We start from the raw sequence: 241 nt of genomic DNA, 5'->3' as shown, positions 1-241 counted from the left end.
CAACAAAAAAATGATAGGTAGGGAGGACATGTCAGAAATATTTTAGTTAACCATACGTTTAGTTTTCTTTGAGTAAATATTAAGAGAAAACGATTGTAGCATAAACTAAAGTATATAAGTATATATACCGACCAAAAATATTTAAACTAACATATCTTTATACTTGTGTTGATTGTGAAATTTCAGTAAAAATATCTTTAAAGGTTGAGGCAGCAGGATTGTTTAAAGCTCTGATAGGCAT

Source organism: Penaeus monodon, chromosome 24 (genome assembly GCF_015228065.2).
Source record: "Penaeus monodon isolate SGIC_2016 chromosome 24, NSTDA_Pmon_1, whole genome shotgun sequence".
Lineage (NCBI taxonomy): Eukaryota > Metazoa > Arthropoda > Malacostraca > Decapoda > Penaeidae > Penaeus > Penaeus monodon.
This window is presented reverse-complemented; position numbering follows the sequence as displayed.